Genomic DNA, 347 nt, shown 5'->3' with positions numbered 1-347 from the left:
TATCACCTCGAGGGAGACAGGACGCAGCTAAGGGAGGGAAGGGAGTGTGTCCCCCATCTGGGGAGAGGGGGTGGGCTGCAGAAAGTCCCCAGGCGTCCCCTGATGTGGGAGGGTCCTTTGGGCTAAAAGAAGCACCTTGGGTGAATTTTATGTTTAAAAGGAAAGAAGCTTGTCATGGATTGAATTGTGTCCCCCCAAAAATGTGTGTAGCACCTTGGCTAGGTCATGATTCCCAGTATTGTATGATTGTGTTATCTGATGTGATTTCCTTACATGTTGTAAATTCTATCACTGTGATGAGGTTATACTGATGAGGTTGACAAGATCAGTGTCTTAGTGCAATCTCT

This window comes from Trichechus manatus, unplaced genomic scaffold (assembly GCF_000243295.1).
Source record: "Trichechus manatus latirostris isolate Lorelei unplaced genomic scaffold, TriManLat1.0 scaffold00214, whole genome shotgun sequence".
Classification (NCBI taxonomy): Eukaryota; Metazoa; Chordata; class Mammalia; order Sirenia; family Trichechidae; genus Trichechus; species Trichechus manatus.
This window is presented reverse-complemented; position numbering follows the sequence as displayed.